General features: G+C 44.0%; 1 protein-coding gene across 9 annotated transcripts in view; it reads right to left on the bottom strand.

Annotated features, from left to right (window-relative positions):
- The window catches only part of EHMT1 (euchromatic histone lysine methyltransferase 1), a 164,098-nt gene that overhangs the window by 116,005 nt on the left and 20,168 nt on the right, over positions 1-27,925 (bottom strand). Inside the window, exon 1 of one of the 9 annotated variants that reach the window (XM_008174357.3) lies at positions 24,225-24,348. The exons of 7 other annotated variants lie outside the window; for them this stretch is intronic. The gene's annotated coding sequence lies outside the window, so the exon portion shown is untranslated. Of the gene's footprint in view, positions 1-10,146; positions 10,375-24,224; positions 24,349-27,925 lie in introns of those variants that run through there. One more of the 9 variants, XM_008174359.4, reaches the window with a different exon arrangement.

The following is a 27,925-nucleotide window of genomic DNA, read 5'->3' as shown; positions in this document are numbered from 1 at the left end:
ATAGAGCAGTAAAAACAAGTCACTGTCTGTATGAAATTTTAGTTTGCACTGACTTCGCTAGTGCTTTTTCTGTAGCCGGTTGTAAAATTAGACAAATATCTAGACGAGTTGATGTACCCCGGAAGATCTCTGTGTACCCCCAGGGATACGTGTACACCGGGTTGAGAACCACCACGTTAGAGCATGAAGCCCTATCTTAAAAGCAAATCCACTGTCAGTACATTGACTTTTCAACTGACAGTGAAAGGCATTTAACTGGTTTAATGCAATTTTCCAATGATAGCCCAGTCTGAAATACTGTAACCCCAAAGGCAAATTCTCCAGCCAACCACCCACAAATGTACGTCTTCACCTCCTGCAGCTTATTCTTATAATACTAGATTTGTCCAAACCAATGTAGATGTTCTTGGAGGCTTTGACCATTTCCCAGCCCTAATTATCTATGTGTCTCAGCTATAAAGGCAGATTAAATACCCAACAGAGCATTTAAAATCACCTAAAGCTGGTTATAAGGAAAAATTATCATCTGATTAATTTTATTACTACAAATAATAAAAATACTTAGCACTTTTCATTTCTAAATCCCAAAGTGCTGTATAAAAGGTGGAGATAATGAAACTTACCCATTTTATAGATGGGAAAACTGAGGCACAGAGAGGAGAAGGCCAAAAGTTTGAAAAGTGGCCTTAGGCGACGTCTATGCTACCCTGCAGTTTGGACTGTAGGGGTGTGAATAGCTGAGCACTCCGGAGTGCTGAACGGTAACACCCCTATATGGATGCTGGGAGCATGAACTAAAAGGTTCCTAGTCACATTAACAAAAACCTCTTCAAAACAGGATTACGTTAATGCAGCCTAGGAACCTTTTAGTTCATGCTCCCAGCATCAACATGGGGGTGTCACAGTTCAGCACTCTGGGACGCTCTGCTATTCACACCCCTGCAGCGTGGTATAGACAAGCTCTTAGTTTAGTGTACTGAGCATGAGGATGGGTCTTCAAAGACCTAGATTCTACTCCAGGCCCTGCCACTGATTCGCTGGGTCACCTTGGGCATGCCACTTTAGCCAAAATTTAGGCCACTGCTTTTGGTTTCCAAATTTGAGATACTTTGGGTCGGACTTCAAAATTCAATGGGATGTGGGCATCTAACGCCTTTAAAAATCCCAGCCTTAATTATTTTAAAACAAGCATAAATATTACCAAACAGAAGTACCAGCTATATTATTTTTTCTTTATATATTCCCCTCCCCCAAAATAACTTTTAGTTGATGGGGGGAAAAAATCGTACAAAAAATGTATTTAAACAAAAAGTTTTACTTTTAATCGGTGCACTTCTTTGTATTTCAACCAGACTGCATCCTGCTGTTTTAGAATCTGTGACACCAGTACACCAACTGGCCAGTGTCACAAGAGGTCACTCTTCAAGAAGTTAGTCACCACCAGCAGCAAGCTCAGAAAAACCACTTGTACTGAAAATTATTTAATTATTTCTTTGCTGGAGTGGCAGGGACACAGAATACGGTCAGACAGCTGGAGTTGCTACATCATGTGGTTTGTACAGATAAACATTTGCCAATTTTATTGGTAACAATGTAATATGGCAACAACAGTATATGCAAAAATATCGGGTCAGACCACTTGCTTCTTAACAGGTTTAAATATTGCCTCCCATTCTCCCTTTTTTCTGCACCCTTGTTAGTGCCCCAACACGTGCTGCTTGCAAATACCTAAGTAACAAAGAATGAATGCTTGGGGCCACTCGTGTTCCTGGAAATGTATGAACACTAATTTAAATGAGGAAAGGTAGCCATGGCATTTGGTGCACTGGTCTATTTAACCAGCCTATTTAAATATGTTCCACAATTTGCCATGACAATGGCCCAACATTCATCTTCCATAAGAAGATTCTATAAGAATAAGCCTTTGTCATGGCAGAAAAAGGGGAGAATGGGAAGTAGTTTCTGTTCCTGAGGGCTTGTCTACACTTACCAGAGGTTCAACGCACGGCGATCGGTGCATTAGTGAAAAGAAGAACAGGAGGACTTGTGGCACCTTAGAGACTAACAAATTTATTAGAGCATAAGCTTTCGTGGACTACAGCCCACTTCTTCGGATGCATCCGAAGAAGTGGGCTGTAGTCCACGAAAGCTTATGCTCTAATAAATTTGTTAGTCTCTAAGGTGCCACAAGTCCTCCTGTTCTTCTTTTTGCGGATACAGACTAACACGGCTGCTACTCTGAAACGGTGCATTAGTGGTTGATTTAGCAGGTCTAGATCGCTCTCCCGTCGACTCCTGTACTCCACCTGAATGAGAAGCGCAAGGGGAGTCGATGGGAGAAAGTCTCCAGTCGACATCGCGTAGCATGGACCCCGCAGTAAGTAGATCCAAGTACGCCGACTTCAGCTATGTTATTCACATAGCTGAAGTTGCATAACTTAGCTCGATCTCCTCCCATAATGTAGACAAGGCCTCAGTCTGCCACAGGCTAGCTGTCTGATCTTGGCCAAAGTCAACTGTAACCCTGTTTTCAAAAACGGTCACTGATGCTGGATGCCCAACTTTGGACACCTTAGGCCTGATTTTCAGAAGCGCTGAGCGCCTATTGCTCTGATTGGCACTTACGGAAGCTGCAAGTGTTCAGCACCTCTTAAACTCAGGCCTCAAGACTCAGACCGAGCACGCAAAAAGCAGAGGCACCCTGAACTAGATCAATATTTTCAAAACTGGCCTCTCAAGCTGTCAGTGCTCCAGGTTTCCTAGGTAGGAAATAATACTACTCACCTACCGCCCAGGAAGATGTGAGGCTTTATTTGTTAACATCTGGAGTGGCTTTGAGACCTTCAGAGAGAAGGTGCTAGATAAATGCAAAATATTAGTTGCATTATTCAGAGCTTTCAGAGGGCTGTGCTAGGCAAAGTGGCCATTTGCTTTTGAAATGTTTTCATTTCAGCAATCCAGCCTCTCTGCTATTCTTTGCTTTCCCACAGACACAGTAGCTCCTATCTGTCCTTGGTGTAAATCCAACGAAGTCAAAGGAGTTACACTGGGGTGAACTTAGTCTAGCGACAAAAACTACTCTTTCCCCAACTCTCATTGGGCAAGAAAAATGCAAAGGCCCAGGGCTCCACATTTCAGTGTTTTGTACTAGCTCTCCAAATGCTGAGCTTTACAACTCGGTATTGGGTTCTGGCCTTGCAGTACAATCCTGCATCGAGGGTACGGCTGCTCTTCGGAACAAGGGGCCAGATCCTCTGTTTTCCTGCACCTTGTGCAGTCATTTACACCAGTAAAACGCTACTATTCTAACTTGGTAGCATTTTACACCCCCCCTTTGCATAAGTGTGACCGCACAGTGTGCGTGGGCAATGGAGAATCAGGCTCCAGATCTTTTAAGACAGGGAACCTACTCACAGGTGTCATCAACCACCTGATCATTCAGGCCTCAATTAAATAAACTCAAGTCAGCTTGCTTTCCTCCCACAGCTGCGTAACATTTCCCACTTGTTAAGGGAAAGCTCTGCAGTTTCACATGAGGCTTATGAGTAGCTGGATCATTCCCAATATGTGCTCACTTGATCTTGTCCAGAAAACCAGAACTAGCCTTAGTGAGGATATTTCAGACTCAGTTGACTGAATGGCTTTGATCAATTTATCCCTGTAGGCCTTTGATCTACTCACTCCTGTTGTACTTCGGGGGTTAAATCTTGTCCTCACTTACCCCTATGAGGGTAGGATTTAGCCAATCAGAAAGATTCCCAGGACCAGCCATCATATTCCTACAGTCAGGAGTAGAAAACATGCAAACCAGAAACCTCTTCAGTGTAGTGAGGTGTGCGTTTTATACAGCGTTACCATGGCGCATTCATTAAGCTTCAGCACAGTGTGTGGTGATCTTCCCCCAAACAGGTTAATGTCAAGCTAAATACTGGTAGATCACCTTGCAAACATTATTTAGCTCCTTTCTTGAGCCCCTGGTGTTTTTAGCTGTCACTAGAGAGCAACACCAACATGGGAACTGCGAATCTGGGCTGGCAAAGCACCTCACAGCCTCAACTACACAAGAAAACAAGGGTCAACCCTGCCACCCTCACTTACTCACATTACGTAGTACTTTCCTCCACAATGGTCCCACTGAAATCTATGGGACAACTTGCAAAGTAAGACACCACTCAGTATAGGGTTGGCAAAATGTGGTGCATAGTGAAACACCTTTGTAGGAAGTAAAATACTCTTTTTCATACTTTTCTGTGTATACTTTGTACCATTCCACTTCATAAGTGAAAAGCCCAAACACTACAGACCTTAAATAAGGCCCTGAGCCTGCAAAAGAAAATCATGGAGGCAGATCCCAGAGCCTACCTGGAGCCTTAATCAAAGTCAACAGGGCTCCTCAGAGATGTCTGTCCACATCCATCTCTCTGCGGGATTGGGGTTTAAGCATAAGCAAATGTATGATCTAAATGCAAATGTATCTTAAACCTTGACTGCTTGTAGGGAATCATCATGTGGTTGTGGGAGGGATTGCTGAGTAGCATTTTCCCTTTCTCTCCTTTTAAGGGGAGTGGGGAAGAGGCCCATTCGGGCACATCACAATAACAACTATATAAACTCAGATGGCTATAATGGGAAAATCCCTTTGGCATTGCCATTACTCTGCTAGGATTTTTGATATTCCCCCTTCCTGACGTGCCTCAGATGTTGGTGTGAAACCTACAAGGGTGAATATTTACAGGTCAGTAAACTGACATGCCTGGAGCTCCAGAGACTTTTTTTTCTTTTTAAACCCCCTTTGGAAGGAATAGTCTGAAAGATCAGTTTTAAGGCACTCTCAGACACCTGTCATTTCAGAAAACATTCAATGCTCTCCATCCATTCTGGAGTGACTAAAGCTTTGCTGGAATCCCAGTTCAGTGCTGCATATTACATACCTAATCTAAACATGCCTCATTCCAGAGAGACTGGAATGGATGTCATGAATCAAACACGCAGCCTTCATCCATCCCAACATACAAACTGAAAACACGAGAAACATGGCTCACGGTTATAAATAATAAAAGTACATCAAAACCTTTATTTATCCCTGCGTCAGTATAATACCAATGCCCCAATCTGTAGCGAAATGCTAATGCCACATCTTCATAAAGCAGAACTCTCTCTGCAGTGAGGGATGCTACTAAATCAGACATTCTGTTCAGATTTAAATTGTGGAAAGTGGACACTCGTGCGCATGCTAAACAAATGAGAGAGTCCAGTGGATTTTTCAATCCTTCATTTCTAGCACAATTTTATTTCTCTTGCAGCCATTTCTTTTGTCCCCGTAATGCTACTGTTCACTCAATTATGCTTAACTCTAGGCATCTCTCACTCTATTTGAGGAAAAGGAAGGAGAAATAGCCGCTGTCACTTCGCTTATAAAAACTACATCCAAACAGTGCTCCATCAGGATCATGATGGATTTAAAGTTGCTGAATCCTGGTCATTGGAGGTTTTTAAGAGCAGGTTAGACAAACAGCTGTCTGGGATGGTCTAGGTTTACCTGGTCCTGCCTCAGCTCATGTGGCTGGACTTGATGGCCTCTTGAGGTCCCTTGCAGTCCCACATTTCTATGATTCGATGTCAGCCCATGCACTGATATGCCGCATCTTGCCATGAAAAATATTAAAGCAGGTTCTCTGTCCCATTTACAGAACGCATTGAGAAGCGGGACAGCTAAAGCTTTGGCGAAGGAGACTGTTCCATTAGGTACTCTATCCAGACAGCCATTTTCATCGCAACCTACCTCGTAGTGCTTATCAAGGGCACGCTTCATTTCCAAAACCAACTCTCACACTGCCTGGTTCCCAAAATCGCCTTTAAATGTTACATTCATTGAAAACAGAGGCATCTCCGGAGAGGGGGAAAGTTTTTAAATTGTGTCTGTGTCTTCACTGCAAAAAAAGAGGTGCATGTCTGACATTGAGATGGCTCACTTGAGATAGCCAGCTCGATAGAAAATCCTAACAGAGAGAAGGCACTGTAGTGTTTATCTTGATGTTGCTAGTTGAGGTGAACCCAGGTCGGATGTATAGTGCTGACCTACACTGAGGTCAAACCTACCTATATCTTGTCTCCACTAGGATCTCACATTAAGATAGCTATTTCACCACAGCGATCTTGAGGAAAAAACACACCTCTTTTAGCAGTCAAGACAGAGCCTAAGATTGTGATAGTCATTTTATAGTGTTTGAGAACAAGGTAGGCAGGCTATTACCATGCCTTAGGAAGCATGAGTGACACAGAATATGTATTCACTAGCAGAGTATAATCCTCCTAAACTCTCTTTGCACATGGCCATTCACATGCTTTATCAGGGCCTCTAAGCATCAAGACATTACTCAGCCAGCTGCAGTGTCTTAAATGAGGGGAATCTACTGCCTCCAGGGGGGGGTCAGGTTGGGGGAAGGGCAGGGTCATCCCTCTCAGTCCAATGCCAGCACAATTTTCAGATTTATTTTTTCAACAGCCAAATCACCATTTAATCACAGGTTCACATGATGGATAAAGCAAACATCTTGTTACATAACACAGGGGTAAGTTACTAGGTCTTGCTTCTTCCCCTCCCACATCCTTTGCCCTTTTCATCCATTCTCCACCTTTCTCTCTGTATCTTTAGGTGTCTTTTCTTCAGTCTTTTTTTAACATCTGGGCTCTCTCTTCCACTATTTTGTCTAGAATTGTTCATCCCCTTAAACGTTTCAGTGCATTTCTCTTCTTCCTCATCCTCTATGCCAAGTTTTTCTTCTTCTGATCTGGTCTCTCTTCCTCTATTTTTACCTTCAGTGTTTTCTTTCTCCCCTTTTTCCCCCGCTCTCCCAATGATATCCCCCCCCACACACACACACTCCATTTATAATCCTCTTCCTATGGACCCCTTCAGATGGTAGTTGGAGCACAGATCCTGCTGGTCCTCAAAATGCTGGGGATGAAGGTGTCTAGGCAGCAGAGTTAATTGGCAGCTGCTGTCCTCCAAAAACAGGTGAGCTTGCTTGAAAACTCTGCCAAATCCCCTGTCCTGGTCTCAGAAACTGTAAAAATCAAACCACAAAACACATACACACTCCCCTGAGCCGGCCAGTGAGGAGGAAGCCCAGTGTCCCCACTCTCATTGTCTGTACAGGATTCCAAAGAACATTCCTTTCTCTAATTTAACCTAGGGATAGATCAGGGGTAGGCAACCTATGGCACACATGCCAAAGGCGGCACACGAGCTGATTTTCAGTGGCACTCACACTGCCCGGGTCCTGGCCACCAGTCCAGGGGGCTCTGCATTTTAATTCAAATTTTAAATGAAGCTTGTTAAACATTTTAAAAACCTTATTTACTTTACATACAACAATTTATACCTGCCTCTGGAAATTTCCATTACATGCGTCTGACGAAGTGGGCATTCACCCACGAAAGCTCATGCTCCAATACATCTGTTAGTCTTAAAGGTGCCACAGGACTCTCTGTTGCTTTTTACAGATCCAGACTAATACGGCTACCCCTCTGATATGTAACAATAGTTTAGTTATATATTATAGACTTATTGAAAGAGACCTTCTAAAACCGTTAAAATGTATTACTGGCACGCAAGACCTTAAATTAGAGTGAATAAATGAATACTTGGCACACCACTTCTGAAAGGTTGCCGACCCCTGGGATAGACACAGATCTTCTTCCTTGTTAAGTGTCCAAACAATAGAATGTGTGTGTATGGCCAGGGAATAGGGGGAAGGGCTCCTGGCTTTTTTGAAGCTCTTCCAACCTTTTACCTTTTGAGTGATGGAACAGCCACTAGTAAGGGTTAGTTATACCAGAATAATTATCCCGTTATATATATCAGTATATGTCCCCATGTGGACACACTATTCTGAAATTAAATGACTTTATTCCAGCATAATTACTCCACTTAAAAAGCCAGGATTTATCCCAATATAACTGTAGCAGAATAATTATCTTGCTGTAACTATGCCGGAAAGTTTCCCTAAAAATTGGTGGAGGAAATAAATTTTGGAATTAAAATCTCCCCTCAAAAACGCTTTTGCAAAGCAGGACCTTTGGAAATACAGGGTTCCTGTTCACTTATATTTGTCTGGATTCTCTGCTAGGTCGCAGCCCCTACCTCTTACATCAGATGTTTTTACTCATGGGCACAGGCACTGTCAGTATCCCACTGTAGACTAAAGATTCCAGAAGACAGTGCCTACGCCATCGAGTTCAACACTCCGGCATCCAGATTTACTCTGAAAAGGTAAAGAGCACCCAGGTGCAGAAGGCCTGTGCAAGGCAGCATCTAAACCTCCCATTGTCACTGTGGGGGGAGGAGGCTTCTAGAATGGCCATGCAGAATGTGTCTGCATCCTTATCCCCTGTGCACCGGGGGCTCAATCCTGCCAGGTGCAGAGCCCTCTGGCCCCAGTCAAGCAAGGCACTTTAAGGAGGACTGTTCACATGCTTCAAGTGGTTTCCTGGGCTGGAGTAAAACAAGCCAGCAGTTTGCAGGAGCCAGCTCCATGTTTGGGGACTCTCCAGCAAACCTGATTAGGCTGGAACAGAGGGACTACTGGATTGGCACTTGGATACAGTAACCAGAACTCCCACATAGGGGCATGAATAGGCTGTGACCACTTACCAGTCCGCGGACTGGAAAAGCAGTTATGTCTGTTCATGTCTCTGGGGTGGATTTTGTCCCTCCCCCGTCCCCAGCGGCATTCCCAGCACAAAGCCCAATGAATTGTGGTTTGTGTGGTATGCAGGAGAAAGAGGGCAGATGGGAGGGATGAATTTCAGGCAGCACCCCTGCAGAACCTATATCGTAGGAAAGCATCAGTGCTCCAAAGCCCACTGCTCAGGTGCATTTCACAGTCACCAAGAAGAATCCTTTGACACCTATTTCCCTCTTGAAGCTGGCTTCCTTCCCCACCCGCCCTTGCAGGCTGGTTTATTATTGGATGTTTTATTGAAAAAATGAGAGTGATGCCATTGCCAGGTGCTTTATATTTATCCAAAAAAAACCCCACTAATTGATTTTTCAGCATTATGACTTAGCAACCTGATTTGTTATTGTAGGGTTGCTTGCTCATGAGAACTAGGCTACTGATGCCAATTTTTAAATTAAAAAAAAAATGGAAATTGCACTAATTATTTATTTTAATCCAAACCCTCAAACAGAAAGAATTATATGGAGTTTTAAGTCAGAAGGGGGGAGGGGGAAATCGATCGAGTTATGGGCCTACTGACCTTAAACAGTGCCCCTTTGAAATCGGAATGATCACATATTTAACTGATGGGGTGCAAATGTTACACACTCCAGGGCAACACAATGCTGTTTAGTAACGTTCTTCTAGAATTATGCTATTTAAGAAACTGCACAGACCTTTCTCCTAGATGCCCATTTTAATACAACATCATCTGAAAACCAAGGCAAAAAATCCAAAATAAGGACACAACGTTTTTTTAAAAAATGGGCCTATTTACCACGGTTACCCTCATTTCTGTCTTTAAAAAAGAAAATAATCAACAAAACTATTATTGAACTCTGGAAAACGTAACATTCAAAGTAAACAGTCCCCAAAATGCTATGCAACAAATCCACCCAGCCCTTATCTTTTCTCCATATCTATACATTATGAATGGATCCCAAGGCACTGTGGTTTGTAAGCTGCATTTCATGGCTCTCTTTGCCTACTTACTTCAACACTCAAAACGACGAAGGGTTGCCTTAATTCTGCTTCATTAAAGAGAGAAAGACTTGGTGGGACTTACCACAGGCAATTAAAAATAAATAAATCAACTGACGTTGCAATTTGTGGCCTTACCTGCTTCTGAAGGAACACATGAAAAGGGAATATTTCCAACAGCAGCAGCATGCAAGCAAAAGGCAGCACCTTAGAAATGGCACCTTACACAGCACAAATGAAAAGTGCAAAGGTTCCATGCTACCAGAACTAGCCTGGCCTTCAGCAGAGCAGATAAAATATCAGAGAGACAAACTACTGATATGTGCTGCTAAGCCATTTAAGTTTAGAGAAGCATTTCCTCTAAGACAGTCTTTAGAAAACCCCAAAGGACTGAAGAATCAGCAGTAAAAACCTCTTAAATAAAGCTCGACGTGATCCATACCTCTGTTTGGCTGTGCTGGCTTTTAAGATTTTCATCAAAGATTTCAGAGGCCTACACTGGTCTGTCCATGAGTTCCAACCCCACGGTAGGTGCTGAGGAGCATGCTCAGTGAGAGTTTTCTTACAATGCTCCACAGCTTCCTTCAGCTCATGGCACTGCAGTTGTGCTAGCCAGCTGAAGAGGAAGTGAGTGGAAGCAAGGTGCAGGAGATACTGTGTTACTCTTTGGGTGTTTCAGGGGGAAAGGAAGCAAAGATTTCCCTTCCAAACGGAGAGCTGGGACAGTTTTAAGCACTCCAGATCATGTCTCGGACTAAACTACGAGATTAATCATTAAGCGATTAAAATGTGCAAACATTTTGCTTGGTGTGCCGCCTGCCACATTTAATATTTCAAACAACAGCCACGCCAATATTATTCCTTAATTGAACATAACTGGATCTCGGGTACCTTTCCAACAGATTAAACCACAGAAATAGCCACATTTTTAATGAGGATTTGGCACTATTCAAAGCCAAACAGATTTCAGGAATATTGGTAGGCCATAAATTCTTTCAAAAGAAGGAGGGAGGGGAAGAAAACCCAATGGTAATATATCTGCATTCCCTACATTAGAGCCTTTTTGAATTTTAAATGCAAATTAAAAACCCTAAATATTTAGTGCCATGATAATTCCAACAACATCTGGACAATTTTCTTTGCCTTGTAAAAGATTTTAGCCAGCTTTTTCTGAGACTCGGTCCATGTTGTTCACACAGAAAAGGCTCCTTTTACATTTGCATGCTTCAATCAGTTTCTGTAGTTTCTATGCCAACATGCATTTGTAATTCTTTAAAAAGAGCATTTGGGAGGGGAAAAAAGAGCCTGAAACATGTTAGAGGGTTGTTGTTTTTTCTGTCCAGGGCATCCATTCCCATTTTCTCTGAGCCACGGTAGCCTGAAAAAGGCCACGAAGCCATGATCTTAGCCATTTGAACATTTCCACCTGCTTTAATGTGCAGTGGCAACTCAAAAAGAGGAAACGAAAGTTTATTCAGTCAGTCTGGGATTTTCAAAAAAATTTTATTCCAGCTCTCCAACCAGGATTTTGGAACAGCAAAAAACCACACCAGTGAATCCTGATGAGATAGCTCTGGGTTAGGAATGACTGTGGCCACAATCCTGCAATTTGAAGCACGTGAGTAGACCCCAGTACCAACACGCTCATTTCATTGGAACTCTGTTTGCCTATAAAGGGCCCTCTGCCCAGATCAGACTGCAAAATTGAGGCCTACGCATGTTCTCAAACTCAAAGTAAAAGTACCCAGAGGCAAACAGCAGCTGTTGAACTATTACTGGGAAACAAAGTAGTTTGTTTTTTTAACCAACCATAAGCAACAACCCCACCACACCCTGCAAACAACTCCATTTTTATAGTCAACACTCCTGCTCAGAACTATGCAGAACTGTAAAGCATTATGTAACTTTCAATGAGATAGCGCTTAGTAACCTTCTAGTGAGCTGGTGTAAAGTGATCTATAGGTTTTATTTCATTACAAACATTGAATCTATCTCCCCATGTAAGTATTCTCACCCCTCTTATCAAACTGTCTGTACTGGGCTAGCTTGATTATCACTTCAAAAGTTTTTTTCTCTTACTTAATTGGCCTCTCAGAGTTGGTAAGACAACTCCCACCTTTTCATGCTCTCTGTATGTGTATATATATCTCCTCAATATATGTTCCATTCTATGCATCCGATGAAGTGGGCTGTAGCCCACGAAAGCTTATGCTCAAATAAATGTGTTAGTCTTTAAGGTGCCACAAGTTCCCCTGCTCTTTTTGCGGATACAGACTAACACGGCTGCTACTCTGAAACCTGTAAAGTTACAGGCGCAGCTGCCATGGAGACAAAGAAAGCTGCAACCAGGGGAAAAAACAGCTTAAGAAAATCATGGGAATAAGTATCACCGCACCTGGGGGGGGACCCCTTCTGAATGCACTATCGCTGTGGTTTTCTGTTACACCTAAAGTTCATGCATAGTATGTGGCACTGCCTTGGGGTCTAGTCTTATAACACAGAGATGCCAAGAGCTCACTAACAAGGTACCCACTGGAAGAATACACAGGCTAGATGGCTAAGCCTGAAGGAGAGTTGAAATGGGCCTTTCCCACGGATATGCAGAATTGACACGACTGTTTCTTAACAAGGAGTCTCTTGTTGCTCACTAAGAAGAGACGCTGCATGGACAGCACTAGCAGGTTTCTCTGTCTACAGGGATGCCTGACCATGTTCTCATCTTTGGGGTCGGGGGGGAGAAAGAGCAGAACGCAGTGTTTGATGATCTATTGGATCCTCAAATCCATCCCCTCTGCATGTGCAGAGTATAGTCCCCTAACACAGGAGGTGTCAGACTGTAAACTGCTGCTAGGATCAATCCAAGCCAGGAGACCAAGAGGAAGAACTCCTGGGTGAACTCCTCCCACTGACTTCAGCTGGAGTTTTGGGTGCGCAAAGCATGCAGAATGGGCCCCTCGAAATGTGGATGGCAGGGGAGCTAGACACAAGGGGAGAGCGTTGGCTGATTATGGGATAAACGATAGCATTCGAGTTATCACATACGTGTAGGACCCTATTGGCTTTGTAGAGCTGTATGCCTATGCAGTCTGCTAATTTATATCGCTATCGCTTCATTGTGTGCCAGCCCCACTGCTTTTTGTTCCTTCCTATGCTGATGCAAGAAACATGCTTGAAATACAAGTTTATTTCTTTATAGGGGTACGCACCCGTCACCCCAGAAAAATGAGCAATGCCGCAGACTAGGGAGCTCAGCCTGGTCTCCCTCAGGATGAAGACTGTGCAGTTGTGTTATTGACCCTGCAGTATTCGGGTTTAAACATAACACCTGCAAAGCCTCAGAGTTTCAGGGATGAGTTTGTGAGTGGGCAAAGGAGAAAGGGAACGTGTGGAGATATCTACATCTGCATAAATAGTCAAGTCAAGCGTGTTGATCTAAGTGTCTTAACCAGTCAATAGATGAGGGAAGAGCATTGTACAATGTCCAGGATGGAACCAGGTAGCCCTGTTTGATAGGTGCAACCTGCAAATATACGACCTACATCTTTTAACAACCATGGTGGCTGTTAAAAAGATGTAGGTCCCACCTTAGGGGAACTCTCCAAGTGGGGTGCCTTGAGCTGAGACAGTGGCTCAGTAAATTAAACCCACTTTTAAACAGGGATAGATGTGGCAAGTCTTGTACCTTATGGAGCGAATTCTGCAAGGTGACTTGCTGCCAAATGTCCAGAGAGGCACTATTGGACAGAATGGGTAGCTAAGCTAGGTTGGTCAGTCTCATGGTACCTGTTATCATATGAACGGTTTCATTCAACTGACTGTCTACTAGTCCTGTCAAAGCACAGCCCAGTATAACACCCAGATACACAGGCTTTGGGTCATGGTCCAGCTTTCAGCATTTTGTGAAGATATCCAGGGGTGTAATGCAGCTACATTCCTGTTGTATACCCCGTAAGTAACCTGCTTCATCAGTTGCACCAAAGCTGCAACTAAGGCCTGGTCTACACTGGGGGGGGGGGGGGGGAGGGGAAGGGGGTGTCGATGTAAGATACGCAACTTCAGCTATGGGAATACCGTAGCTGAAGTCGACATATCTTATTCCGACTTACCTCCCGTCCTCATGGCGCGGGATCGATGGCCGCGGCTCCCCCGTCGACTCCGCTACCACCGCTTGCTCCGGTGGAGTTCCGGAGTCGACGGGGAGCGCGTTTGGGGATCCCCGATAAATCGATTGCTACCCGCCGATATGGCGGGTAGTCTGGACGTACCCTAACAGGCCAAATCCTACTGATCCTGGCCATTGTGGTCTCTCAAGCAATCTTAACATCTTAAAACACAGATGAAGAGTTAAACTCTGAGGGCCAGATTCTGACCTCTGTTAAACAAGTGTAAATCTACAGTAAGCACCCTGGGCCCGATTCTCTTTTGCCCTGCACTGTGTGTAACACGCTGCCATTCTAATCTGGTACAATTTTACACCTGCTTTGCACAAGTGTAAACAATCACACAAGATGCAGTGCATCGGCCAATCAGCCCCTTGACTTGAGTGGGTTACTCCAGATTGACACTGGTGGAACAGAGATCAGAGTCAGGCTCAGAGAGTGCTGGTATCACATAGTGGAAAACACAGTAGGAGCGTGGCAGCAACATTAAGTCGACACAACAAGACAGGACTGTCACACTGGGGTGGACTAGTAATGGGACCCAGTTAGCCAAAGCAGGTGCAGCAGTGAAGCACCACAAAGAACTTGGAGGAAAGAGAGAGGTACCTGTAAAACACCAGGCCTTTGAAAAGACTATTGAAGGGGACACAAGCTAGGGTCCTGAGAAGGTCTACAATGCCCTGCAAATGTTGGCCTCTACCATCCATCCTCTCTACTCTTTGTTTTGCAGATGTCAAAATGAACCGATGCATTTTGGTTAAAACAAGTCTCTGGTCTTTCAGGAGCTTTGCTGTGAATTTCATAAACTTTGACTTTTCACCATGACACGCTCCTCCTGTCATGCACAATACCTTCCAACTGTAACCCCATGGGGTTTGGAGAGCATGGCACCTTTAAAACCTCATCCTGAGGGAGAGGAAGTGCTGGTTGTTCCAGGGAGAGAGGCGTCAAGAGAGGGAGAGGACAGGGCCATGTGGTGTCTGTAGCTCCAGACAAGAGTGCCTACATGGAGCAGGCCCTCGTGTACCAAAGCAGCCAAGAACTGGCTGGAGCCCAGGAGGGACAAAGCAGCCTTCCAGGATGGGAGCCATGGGGGCACCGTGCCAGGAAGGAATCACCTGAGAAGGACAAACCGGAGCTGGACCCAGTATCTCCATCATCAGCCAGAACTGTATGGGACCAGGAGTAGCGGGGCTTGTGACTTCGCATTGGGAATAAGGAGGGAGGTTGTTGCTCTGTGTGGATTTGCAGAGAGGGGCAGAAGAAGGCACCAGAGGGGTTTGTTGGGGAAAGTTCACTGGCGCTGAAGACAACCAGGAGCACCCAAGACTCATTGCTGGACTGAAACTCTGCCCAGGATTCCTAACCTCAGAGTCTAGACGCATTGCTCAGCATCTATACTTTTATATTGTGATACCCCTGGACCCTCGAGTCCTTGTGTTGGATGTTACCCTGTTTTACTGCTCTCTCTCTCTTTGTTGTTTTTCTCCATTCATCCTTCTGTAAATAAATACTTCCCTTTCCTATATTCATTGTACCATTCCGGGGGAGGGAAGGAGGGTACTCCACAGGGTACGGAACAGGTGTCCCTGGGGTGGTAGGGAGTTTCCCTGATGCATTCCTGTGCATGCATTTTTTGGCGGAAGCTGCCCTGCAGAGCGGACTCCATCTTGGCTATTAGGGTGCTACAGATACACAAAAAAGTGTTTTTGACAATAACCCACCAAGAACAGATCATATCTTTACAACAAAGCCCTGCATGGCTTATAGATTCAGCTTTCAACTCATGTATCAGGAACATCGGAAATACACTGCCTGTGGGCCAGATCCTCAGCGGATATAAATCAGCAGAGCTCCATTTACTTCAGTGGAATTATGTTGGTTTATATTAGCAGGGAAACTGGCCCTGTGTTTAACTAAGGAACTGATCCTGAAACATTGAAATCATTGGGAGTTTTCCTGTTCAATTCAAGGGGAGCAGACTGTGAAATTGTAAGCTCCTCAGGGCTGGGACAATGTCTTCCTCCATGTTTGTTAAGTGCCAAGCACGTCAACAGTGCTCAACAGGTCATCATCATCATACTAAGCAGCAAAAGAAGGGACAGACTTGGATAGCTTTATGCTACAGCATATCCCTTGAGGACTTCAGACTGGGAAGGAATGAGAGTTCTGTTGTAACATGCTACCCAGACCAATTCTAAATCACTCTCTGGCAGAACCGAAAGCTAGTAGGAGCCTCGCTAATTAACTGTCTCACTACTTTGGTGGTATTTAAATAAAAATAAAAGCCCATCCCAAGATCTATGCTGAACAAAGGGGGCAGAGATTTGCTCTCCCGTACATGGCGGCCCAGCCAAATTGCGGATGGAAATGCAAGGGATTCTCACCTGTGCGGTTGGGCTGATGGAAACATCCCTGGGCTCTGGATCCTTTGCGCTGAGCCTGCTCCCAGCGGGTCCCTTATGGGATTCTTGCAGCAGCCTAGTAAAACCGTTACTACTAGCTGGACTAAGTACTACGGAAAGATCGTGGAAATTAATTAACTCCTACCCCGCTCCTTACTATGACGGATTACCTCCCAGCTCTTCTGGGACAGCCTCACAAAAACACACATGACAGATACACGGGATTTACTGCCATGTGGCTTCTTGGTATCCTTCTGTGTTGAAACAGCGTTGGAGCTGCCAAGGCTCTGTCCTTGCTGCCTTCTGATCATGCAGCAAGGTGAGGAGGGAGGTTTCAGACCAAACTCAGTCCTGGTGTAAGTGAGTAACTCCACTGAATTCGAGGGTGATGCACCCACATATACCAGTGTATAATGCTGGTGGGGAAAGCGAATGGTTTGGACAAGCAACCCCCTGTTCATTCCCTTGGTCTCTCCTGCCCTCATACCAGGCATGCCTTCGGTCAGACAGTATTCACAGTTCTAAACTTTTCTGTATTTCCCATAGTTCAGCACAATCCAAACTGTGCCAAAACCACCAGTGTGTATTAGGATTAACATTCACTGCAACACAACCTGAAGCACCCCTGACAAATGCAATGGATGACACAGGCCCGAGCACTTGGCATTCCTGGTGGGCAGGAGGCGGATCATATCAGCCACAAGAAGCCTCGTTTGCCATTTAGTAGCCATGCTGTTCATTCAGCCCATGCATCATTCTGCCACGTGTTGAACCTAATCTCGTGGCGGAGGCAGGAGGAAATTTGGATGTGGCCATTTGGGTTGGGAATTAATCTAAATGGCAAAATGGAGGAGTTGCACCTGCCTGAATCTGGAGTCACTCCATAGATGTTAATGGAGATACACCGGTGTAAATTCCAGGGTAAAAGCATTCTTAAACAAGAACAAAATTTAGCAGCAGGATCAAAGACAATATGACCTGAGAGAAAGATGAAATTCTCCTCTTCACCACACACAGACACTGACCTAGATCTCTCTGCAGTAGCTACTCTCATCACTAAATATTATGACATTGCTTTTGATCTTTGCCAAGAAGCCATACAGCATTTTGCTGTTGTAAATTTAGCTTGTCCCTGTGCAGACAAGAAATCACGTGATATTTAACAGTCCGAAGAGCCAGGTATGATACACAGTAAAAGTCTCATTGTTCCACCACAGCTCACTAAAATAGATCTTTAACTGTTTTTAAGCAGTTTAATGCCGCTGAAACTGACGAGCAGACAAACAAGTAAACCCAATGAAAAACAATGACAATGCTCCACATTTAAAAAAAAAAAATAGTTTGTGTTTAATGCTGTATAATTTTTAGGGCTTCAATTCCAGCCAGTTCATATTACCAACAAAATCCTAGATAAGACACACTATCTATCACAACAGGTTTGACCCCATTTGTAATATGTAGAGACAGGACTTCATAATCCTACAGAACACTGAGCAAATGGTACTCTTTGTGGCAACTTGAATACTAGCCTATTAAAATCCAAACCCTCTCTTATAGCAACTCTGATTTTAAACACACAGCCATCTTTTCAGTCCAGATTTTAAGCACTTTGCCTAGCAACTCGGTCTGAAGGGCAAATCACTCCAGAAACAGGCAGACAATTAATTTTCTTTTATTCTGGAAGAGAGGATTATTGGAATAAATAAAATAATCAGCTTAGCCAAGAGCACAATTGACAACTTCGAAAACCAGGGGACTTTCTCATTTTTCCTTCCCATTCAAGGTGTTCTTGGACGAAGGCTGCAAGGCCACTGCAGAACTTCTGGAGGTAAATAGCTTGGGAGAGCTAACCCACGCCACTCCCTGGCTGTAATCAGCAGGAGGAATACTTAAGAGATTATCGTCATTTCAGACACAATAACTGCTATTTAGAAAGTAAAGAACAATACAGAAATTAAGGGCCAGACTGATCTCCTTGCTCTGGTGTAAATCTAGAGTAACTCCACTGAAGTCACTGCAGTTCGAATGGGTTTCCATCAGTTTCGAGAAGATTGGAATCTGTACCTAAATTAAGTGTGGGAGGACAGTTACTTGGACAAGGTTTGGTGCTGAATGCAGAGTAGAAGGGTACTGCTTTCGGTTTCATTTGCTTATTCACTTTTTTTTTTTTTTAACTATTTGAGATATTTGGTTCTCTGTTTTGTGATTAATCCAGTTACTGGGATGTCTGAAATACCCTACAACCTTTAAACACACAGGTGGATCTATTAAATATTTGGCATTTAATTCCCAATCTCCAACAGTAGAGGAGGGAGAGGGGAAAGGAGATCACCAGTGTCATACTACAAAGAGGACAGAATTTGATTTACACATACTACTGAAAGATTCCAGATTATAAACAGTTTGGGTTCTATATGAGAGACAGTTTGGGAACTTTGTTCCAAGGTTGCTAAGGGCCTGAGAAGACACTGAGATAACGATTGATGGACCCAAAGATTCCCGAGAACACTAAGGACTGCAGAAGCACTGAGAAATCAAATGATCTGGAAAATAAAATGAGATTAAGATATATCAAGTTAGTGGGGGCTCCTCCAGGCGCAGAGGCAGGGAAAGCAGACTTTTAGTTTGCAATGGATTATGAGGGAGGTTAGGGACAGATCATTTCTAACGCTCATAATGTGTCATGGTGAGATGTATCCCCAGGCAAGCCAATTAAGTAACACCTGTGTCGTTCTTGGGGAAATAGCTGCTCTTGCATTAAGGGGCTTGCACATTAAAGTTGGTAGATAAATCGGAGTCTGGTTTCAGGATTCCAATACTGTTCTCCTTCAGTATCATGATTCATAACACCAGAGTGAAATATGTGGCCTGGGATTTACCCTTCTGCTTTCTCCAGAGGGTTCACTGTAAGTTCCAGACATCTGCCTCTCCCCTTCTCCGTAAAGCTGACGCAGAGTTCCTGGAGAAAGCAGAGTGGAAAGATGGATCTATATCTTTTCTAAGGAGAACTTCAATTTCTTTTGTTTTCCTTTCTAACTGCGAATTACTGACAGCAAGTAGGTCAGGGAGTAGAGGACGCTCTAAGAATGTTCTGTTGTGCACTTCCTTCTCTTCACAAGCCACTATGTCACTTCCTCTCTTCAAATACTACCTTAAAAACCTGCCTGTTCCTGACTCGACACCCCAACCACCTGTCCTTTCCTGGGTCTTTCCATTCTCCCCTCCTTGTAACTAGCATCCTCGCATATATATCAGTTACATTTCAGATCTTTCCCTTCACTGTTTAATTTATTGTTCTTCCCCTGCAACTTGCACACCCATCACTCTCTCCTTTCACTGTATATCATTTTTCAAAGATATTTTATGGACAATAACAACATTTTGTTCCCCTGTGGCACCTTTCATCCAAGAACCCCAAGGTACTTTACCTATGCTCATTAATTAATTAAGCCTTGTCCTCCTGCTGGTAGCGGAGTGATTAACCTTGTTTTGCAGATGTGTAAAAGACCCTCTCTGTCCCCGAGCCTCTAAAGTACTTCCCACTTTCTCTTTATATACCTGCCTTGATAAGCCCAGGCAAGAATCCTCTTTCCACCCACACCCTGCTCTATCCTCTCCTAGTGGCATCACACCATGAAGCTGGCCAGTTTTCCTGGAGCAGAACTCCCATGGCTGATTAAGGTATAATACAGTCCAATTCTTCTTGCCCATCCACCGCAGGTCATTGCAGAACACTCCACAGAGCTGGTGTATGCTGCGGGAAGGTGGGGACCTGACTCCGGCAGATGGACAGTCATACTGAATGAGTAGGTCCCCCAGTAGTGTTGGGGCTGGCAGTTGATGTTGCCAGAGCAGGAGTGCAGCAGTTAGGAGCCCTTTGAGGGTACTGAAAAGCTGAAAAGCAATCTTTACATTGGATTCCAAAAGGGCCAGCAAGCCAGGACAAGTGTTTGAGGAGAGGGGTGATATGATTCCACTTCTAGTGCAAGACACAACAAGGCACAAGCAGAGACAAACTCCATGTTTTAAAGAAAACCCTTGCCCAGTTTCCCAGCAAAAAGAGGATTCAGCACAATGGACAATTACAATGCTTAAGCCATATGTCTGGCTTTAAGGTCATTACCAATCAGATAACGACTGGCTGAAGGAGTTAAGATACTGAAGCAAAGGCAATGAGCCTCCAATGGTCATTATTTGGCTAGTAACGACTGAGGAATATGCTATATAGCCTAGCTGGTGAGTCGCTTTTGCCTTCGGATCACTGCTGCAGCCCTATAACATTTTTAAGGACTGGTCTCAGGTGTCTGAAAGGCTGGTCAGTTCCACTTTCTTTTATTTCTTATGAACTGCTTTTAACAAACTCAGGGGCTGATGTCTGCCAAAGAGCTAGGCAGCTACTAATCAACAAGACTCTATTTTGCTTTCAATTCCTCCACTGAATTAAGCAGAGTTGCACTAGTGGAACAAAAAGCAGAAACTGGCCCTAAAGCTGGGATTTGCAAAGGAGTCTAAGGAAGTTAGGTACCCAATCGCACTGAAAATCCAATGGGATTTGGGCACCTAACTTCCTTAGGTGGGGCTTACAATGGAGTCTAGGAGTCCAGTAAAAGACATCAAGGCCTGCTCTGCACTGACGTTTTCCCAACACTGCACCAGCAATGGTGCAGCTCCAGCTACGACAGCAATGATGGGAGCACTAATATCAACAGGCTGCTGGCGATTAAATCACTATGTTCTCCTACCTTGCTCAGATGGGGTCCAGACAACTGGTGGCTAACCTGCCTTTGGCAGTCTGTCTATCCCAGCACTCCTAGCAGCAGAGCTACACTGGGGGAAGCCCGGCCTCTGGCTCAACCAGCTTAGCACCTGTTAAAATCTACACTGCCTTGTCTACATTAGACTTTCAAAATGTGTGTGTTAGGACGTTACCTAACACTTCTAAGAGCTCACTTTTGAAACTTAGTCCAGACTAAACCTAGGGGGGGTCAGACAGGGATGTGGCTAATTCCCTTCAAATGAACCAGTGGGAGGGCCTTGCCTGTCATGGAGAAGCTGCCCAGCGTCCTAGCTGGAAAGAGAAAAGTGTTCTACATGGGTTCATCCGCAGGAAGGGGAGGTAGCTTGGGGGATCTGTCAGGAGGAAGTCCTAGTGCCCTACCAAGCCAGACCAAGCTTTGACCAGGACACAGGAACACCCTGAGAAGCTGCATGTTTGGTGACACCAAAGGACCTGACTTCTTGTTAAATACACTCAAACGGTTTCCTCTTTTTAAGTCTGAATCAAGCTGAGCAAAGTCTTAGTCCTACCCCATGTAAGCTGACCACTGCAGAGAGGTTCTGAGCCAAAAGGCATGTGCATTGAAGTGTCCTATTTCTCCTTGTTGAGTCTTCCCTTTAATTTCTGGTGCCAGACACTACAGCCCTAGACCACCTTCCGACAGGACAAGTGAGAGGAGGCCAGGCCAGAGGCTGGAAGAGATTTCGAGATAAGCATTTGGAATTGTTTTAGTGACTAGTTAATTCTCACCCATCCCCTGGATGAGGTTGAGATGAATGAGGAGGGCGAAGAGCACTGATCCAGGTGCTATAGTCACTTTCTACAAAAAGAGGACGGAAACAAGAACTGTCTGCACTTTGGGAGAGACACCATGATATATGGATCCTACCTCAACAGGAGGTTTCTTCACTGTATGCCCACAGCCCTGGTGTTATGAGACCTTTGGATTCTATATTTGCAAGACACGCCAGCACTTACACATGGTGGGTTAATGGGAGATGATTATTTGGTTTGTGGTGGGCATAGCAATCAGATTTTAAGTCCTGTTTTAGTTTTCTTGCTTCAATTTTTCCTTGTATTTTATCTTAAAAAATTGAAAACAGCCCCCTTTGCTTCAGCCAGTTGTAATTTGCCCCGAGTTTGAGTGGTTTTTCTCATCATGAAAATCCTTCTAGTGCCTGCGGATCCTTCACTGGCATCAGACAAAAGATAAAAAACCCTTGTTAGGAACACACACACATTGAGAAACCAGGCTGCATTGCTGGATCCCAGCAGAACTGTAGCTTTTCCAAGATGACAAACACAGCTTTGTTCCGTCACATTTGAAAACATATTCTGAAAACAATGCTCCTCCCCATATATATAAAAAACCCTTTCCTCGCACCCAACAAAAGGAAGACATAATTAACCCACCCTCAGAGAGACGACAATGGTATTTAAAACAGTAAAATGCAAACCCATTTGCATTTAGTAGCTAATTATTCCCCCTACATACACACCCATCGGTATTCCCTAAAAATGTCCACAGAACATTGACAATCTGTGCTAGCCAAAGCTTTTGGAAAGGAGTGAAAGAAGATGGCTCCGAGCGAAAAATAAACCTAAGAAACTCAACAACTGTCTGGCAAAATCTTCCTGAAAAACACAGTGCATCTAGCTCAGCAAAGTCTGTCACAGAAATGCCCTTTTGAACTCATTTGACTGCAGTAACTTTCACCTGCGTATTGTGTTTAAGCCCACAGCTATTGCAGGAAGAATCCAGTGGGAGCCATCAGCATTTGCCTACCTGTTAAAACACAATCCCCTTCTTCACACCACCACCAAGGACATAAGTAGCCATTTTCCAACATGCAGCACTGCAAAGACATACTCCTGCTGCTGCTGGAAATTCATTAACAACGGGCAATGCCAGGACTAACATTACAGCCATCCAACAGAGTTTCTCAACGGCATAGACTGTACAAAAAGAACTGTTGCCTACTGTTCACGCTTTCTCATCATATTGCAAGATACTTTCGCTTCCTCCGAACTAGGAGGAGTGCACTCTTCCCCCCTTTTGCTCCAGTAATACAGTCCTGGAACTAACAAGGTAGGAAGTAATCCATAAGCACTCTTGCTACTGAAGACGGGTGAATTACTAAAGCTAGTGATGTCATAATCAATGCTACCCCACTCCAAAAAAAATCCCCAGCATGCTTCAGTGACAATCAGTTCACCTCGATTCCATCATCCCCCACAAGGGTTAGTTAGAAGTTTTCAATGGCAAACACCCAAGCTGGGTTACTGAGTTCTGCCCTTCCCAGCACTCACACAATGCTGACTCAGTCCAAGAAAGAAACTAAACTGGGCTGGGCTTCAATGGAGTTACAGCAGGGCCCAGACTGGCCCTTGATCTGCAGTGTCTTAAGCTTCTTGTTGCTGATGTTGTTGTTAATTAAAGGATCAAGGATGGTAAACAATGTTTTCCTCTGCCCATGCTTTCGGGGCAAGAGCTGATTCCTTTCACTAATAACTGCCAGAGGATTTCACTCTTTCAGGCTGCACTCACAAAAGAGCGACTGAAAAACAAAATGGCCCAGTTTCACCTTGACACAGTCCTTGTGCACACAACAAGTCCCTCGCCACCAAGACAGGCGTCCCTCAGCATTCAAAAGTGATCGCCCTTTAGACCAAAGCTACGCTATCTCACCAATATAACAAGTTGGCAGTTCTTTATGCATTTTTTTTTAAATATAATAAAAAGACTATTCTTCTGCAAGCAAGCAAAGCTAATCCCTTTACAAATTTACTTTCAACAGAAGCATGATATTTCAAACAAAACAAAACAAAAAAATCACATTGGGCTATGCTCACAACTGAAAAGTACTGCGTGTTATCAGCTCCTTCCTGCCAACACAGCACAATGTGCAGCAGGCCTCAACTGGTATATTCATTTAGCCCAACGTGAAGGCAGAACAGGGCTCTATCCACTTCTAGAAAGTAAACCACTTCGCAGTATGGCCTTGCACTGAAATAGGATTACAGTGGCCTGGAAAACAAAATAAACCCACAACATGAAGGTTACCCATAAAATCATAACAAAGATCCTTCTTTCCCAGTTCTCTATTGAGAAAACCTTTATCAACCCCTCTATGTTAAAGTAGAAACACAAAAAGATATGTACATTAGTCCCATGTACCTCTGTCAATTTTTTTTCCTCGTGTCTTTAGAGCAGTTGTTTACTGCAGCCAACTGCAGAGAAATTACAGTAGCTTAACTCTCCAACTCCCTCTAAAGGATTAATCTTCCAGTGAGCATGCTCACGCGAGATCTTTTTTCAGCAGTTGCATCCATTTCATGAAATGAGGGCTGCTGCAGACATGAGGAAATGCCATTTCAGGACTACATGCAAAGTTGAATAGCTCCATAAACAAGTGCTAATCCCTTTCTGAAGTTCTAGCAAGAGTCTCTGTCAAACTCCCTACCTCCAATGACTTTAAAAACCCTGAGACTAACATGCACTTCCCCACATTTTTTACAATGGTTTCTCTATAAGACACATGGTTTAAATGTCTGCTCTTGACTTTCTCCCGACAAACTGGTGGAGGGTCCCTCGAATGAAGCTTTAGTCAAAATAGCTCCTTCTCCCTGGCATTTTTTTCCTTCTTATCATTTCTTAGCTCATCTCTGCTTTAAAAATGGCAGAAAAGATTTGAGGGGGGAAGTGTTTTTCGTCAAAAGGAACGGTTTTAAAAATATAGTTTTCAATAGTGCAGCACAGTAAGTAACAGCTCCCGACAAACACATTTTACTCTACAGATTAAAGGCCAATGCAAATGAGGATTTGCTTACTGGCAACAAATCCAATAGCTAAACAAGACAGTTGGAAGTAATCTTGTCCACTCATTCTCCAGCCACCCTACATCATATCTTAATTGGAGCAACTTAATTCCCTCTCCCTCACCCTATAGCTGTGCATCTCAATCAGAGCTTTCTTGGTTAAAATGACAAGATTGCAACTGAAAGACAAGACTGATCCCCTAGAAATAGATTCTCTTATATTCTTCCGTTTTTATCTTCTTGTATTATCATCATAGCAACATTTCCTCCTTTTCCCTCTCATCTATTTTATGATCCTTTACTTAATTACTCCTCATAGCCGGTAGGAATCCGAGCTCCCCCTCCCACCCTACCCCCATAAATACTCATATTTTAGGGCTATGATTGCTGTTTCAATCTAGAAGATTTAGGGGACAGGTCTGATCATATGAACATCAGTGTAAATCTGGATTATCTCAATTGAAGCCAGTAGCATGAGATCAGAATCCAGCCCTCAATTTTCCCCGCTTGATACTAAAGCGCTAAACATTTTAAAGAGTGTTACATTCTTAAAATATCACAAATCCCATTTTGTTTTTTAAACTATTCTTTTGAAACTGCACTAAAAATCCAAAATGTCATGGGAGTGTTAAATAAGGATTATGTCTACTTTTTAAAATGAACTCAAACCAGAGTGACAGCATCCATAAGAAACGATAAACATTTGGTGACAGTGGATATTTTGCTCTGCTATCACCTAAATAGAGTCACCCACAGGAAGGAAACCTCTGTTACCATGCATTAAAATAGATGTTTTGTTTTATTTATAAAGTGTTCAAACTGGTTGGTTTTGATGTGTCATAGCACAGGCTGTTCAACCACTCCTCCCTGTTCCATGATTTGGGGATTCAGTGAATTTAGGGCCGCATCCATCCTGAAAGGTGCTGAGCTCTCTCAACTCCCATCAATATACACAGGAGTTGAGAGTGCTCTGCACGCTGCAGGAAGAGTTTAGAATAATGCATAATCTGGCCCTGAAATGCAGAGAAGGAAAATCCCAGACTTGAAAGCAGGCAGATGTGAAAACGATTTTGTTCTGCGCTTCCTACATCGCGGCAGGATTACAGCCGAACACAGTCGGGATGTCAGATATGGTGTCGTCCTGACCCGTTGCACCCAATTTGGAAACGAGTCTCACTCCTTGAAAGTTTATACTTTGAAGATTGGTGGCCATTGATTCTTCTTCAAGCAAACAGTCCACGCTGGCCATCCATCAATAATAAGCAATGACTTGACAGCCTCTTATCTGCAGATGCCAGCCCAGACAACTCGATTTGCAGAGGCAATGGGTCAATAAATCAAAGCCCTTCTCAATTTTAAAAAATCAGCATTTACAAAACCGCCCGACCTGCAGCCTGGCTGAAAAGAGCAACCAACCCAGTGGTGTTCTGGCAAAGGAGCAAATTGTGCATTCCTAAGTTACCAAATGGGCTGGTTATGGGCGATGCTGCGAAATCACCCCAGGGCACTCCTCATTTTTCACTGCCATCATGAAAGCATTAGTTGGGTGTAGAATGGGCCACACGGGGGGAGGAATCGCTTAGTATAAATAGTTGCAAGGCAAGAGCAGAATGGAGCGGCCCTTGTGAAATGTTTACCATTCAAGCCTTAATCATGATGACCCATTTCACTCTTTAGCGGAACCCCAGAGCTTACAGATAAGGGTGTGTTTAATGGCACCAGGCCAGCAAAACTCGGGTACTTTTCTCTTCTTTAAATTCAGCGGTGGATTTAAATCCAATAAAATCAATATTCCTGTTCATCTTATGGAAACTCGCTTCTTTGTTCTTCCAAGTCAACAGGGAGTTTAACACGGGTACCAACAAAGTGCCCGTAAGAGGAGCACCAGCCCCACTCAGAAGATTCAAGACAGCGTGTTATGCTATCAGGTGCAGATGACTTTTAAAAGGCCCCTTCACAGGACAAGGAACGGGGATAGTTTGTACGATTTGCTGGGCACTAAGTCACTACAAAGAGAGCCTGAGCAGGATCTCTTGGGGCTGCAGGAGTATAAAAAACATGCATTTGTACAGCGCCTACCACAATCCATTATTAAGGCCCATGGATGCTCCGACAATACAAATCAGAATAGTTACTTTCCTTCTGCTCCTGTTCCTGGAGGCGGTGAAACAGTTTCCTCTGTGTCAAGTCTTACTGCAGGAGAGGAAGTGGGGAAGCCTGCAAGTTACAGAGCAGGCATGGAATTGGGGGGCCCCCCCAAGACTCCCACCTTGCTTCACGTGAGCTTCATCGTTTTTATAAATGATTAGGACCAAATCTGAACCACATGAGTAGCCCCGCTGACTTCAATGGACTGCTTGGGTGATGAAGACGAGCAGGGATTTGGGGCTTAATACTACTCCCATTAGAATTAATAGGAAGGTTATCACTCAATCCGATGGAAGCAGGATCAACCCCTTCGTCCTTACTATAACATATGCTTTACTGCAGCATCTTCACTGAATGGGACACCAAAATCACTCGCCCGATAAAATGCAGGCATTTGGGGGGGGGGCGGTTATACCTTGTGGCCTCCATTTTCAGTGACTTTCATAGCTTTGGGAAGAACGTGCAGATGAAGACAGAGAGACAAGGTGGGTGAGGTGGTATCTTTTATTGGGCCAACTTCTGTTGATGAAAAAGACAAGCTTTCAAGTTTACACAGAGCTCTGCATAAGCTCGAAAGCTTGTATCTTTCGCCAACAGAAGCTGGTCCAATGCAAGCTATTACCTCCCCCACCTGGCCTCTCTAATGGCTAGGGACCGATAAGGCTACCCCAACACTGCAAACAGGTGCAGAAGAACAGAAGAGGAGTTGCTTTAATTGTATCATTCTTACTGAATACACTTGATGGGGTGGGTTATACACTGTGAGCTGTTGTAACCAATCACTGCAGAGCGGGGCCTATTGGGCCTTCATCTATTTACTACGTGAAATGCTTTTGGTTCTTTGTTTCATCATTGCCTGGGACAACAGGAAGCTGTGGGAAGGCATGCCAAAGTCTGCAAGGATCTCTCTTC

Source organism: Chrysemys picta, chromosome 18 (genome assembly GCF_011386835.1).
Source record: "Chrysemys picta bellii isolate R12L10 chromosome 18, ASM1138683v2, whole genome shotgun sequence".
Lineage (NCBI taxonomy): Eukaryota > Metazoa > Chordata > Testudines > Emydidae > Chrysemys > Chrysemys picta.
The sequence above is the reverse complement of the archived record's forward strand: the minus strand, read 5'-3'. Positions and strand labels throughout refer to the sequence as shown.